The following is a 1042-nucleotide window of genomic DNA, read 5'->3' as shown; positions in this document are numbered from 1 at the left end:
CTGAATCTTTAGATTTGTTCTTTCTTTTACTGCAAAGTACAACGTTGAGCAGCACTAATGAGTTGTTTCTATTTTTGGCAGCCTTTACCTTTGCGGATGAAGCCCTTTCTGTCTGTGCAAAAGAAATCTTATTACTGTGCAGAGTGACTTCTCTGAGTAGAGTCGCCTTACTTGTTGCGACTGTGCCAATGTTCGAAGCTGGAGTGCAAAGTTGTTGCTTGAATGGTGCTCGCTGGAGCGTGCGGTAGTGTAAAGTTATACCATTTAAAAGGGCTGAAGAGTGCTCAGTGCAGCGGGTGGGCCGAGGTGCAAAGTGACACTATGGCCATAAAAAGAACACCGCTACAAGTGCGCATTGTGCCAGGAAGGGCCCTCGGACGTGAACCAGTGGACAGTTATCGCTTCTCGGCCTTTTGGCTAAGATCAAGTGTAGTATCTGTTCTTATCAGTTTAATGTCTGATGTGTCCTCTATGCGAGGACTACATATTAAATGGATTTGTATCAATAGAAGTTGAAAAAGGAGCTTGCTCCGTTCACTCCAAGCATCGACCCGGTACTGTAGTGCCCCTGGGAACGGTGCGCTCTCCTCTGCTCTTGTGAAAAAGCAAACAGCGGTGCAGGATGGAAGTTTCAGGGAGCCCAAGATGAAACTTTCTTTTAGTCTGCTGAGAAAAGAGAGTGAATGCGAAGTAGACTTTAACACGGCTCTGGGAGCAAGCCGAGTGCGGGTTAACCAGGAGAATTGCTTGAAAGAAACGCGACACCGAATGAGCGGTCAGAACAAAGCCTCAATACGGTGTTCCTGTGGTGTTTTTATAAAATGCGGTGAAAAAAAAGGTGTGAATGCCCCATAGAAAACTAAAAGGTGGAGCGGAAGTGTTTGGCTGCAAGAAGGTGTGAATGTCCGACTATATTTGGTGAAAAGCAGGTGAAGCAAGGTCTGAATGCCCAACCTTACATCATCAAAAGCGAGATCAGAGGTTTTTGGCTGCAAGAAGGCCATAGTTTGCCAAAAGTGGGTAAGGTGCGAATGACCAACTA

General features: G+C 46.1%; 1 non-coding gene across 1 annotated transcript; it reads left to right on the top strand.

Annotated features, from left to right (window-relative positions):
• The first annotated feature begins 397 nt into the window (after window positions 1-397).
• On the top strand, window positions 398-588 carry LOC140308027 (U2 spliceosomal RNA). The gene has a single exon (XR_011916038.1). It is a non-coding gene; the product is annotated as a U2 spliceosomal RNA (small nuclear RNA).
• Window positions 589-1042: the final 454 nt, after the last annotated feature.

The sequence above is a fragment of the Leuresthes tenuis genome, unplaced genomic scaffold (genome assembly GCF_036924035.1).
Source record: "Leuresthes tenuis unplaced genomic scaffold, fLeuTen1.0.hap1 SCAF_5, whole genome shotgun sequence".
In the NCBI taxonomy this organism is placed as follows: Eukaryota; Metazoa; Chordata; class Actinopteri; order Atheriniformes; family Atherinopsidae; genus Leuresthes; species Leuresthes tenuis.
Note: the sequence above shows the minus strand (reverse complement) of the source record. Positions and strands in the feature narration are given on the sequence as shown.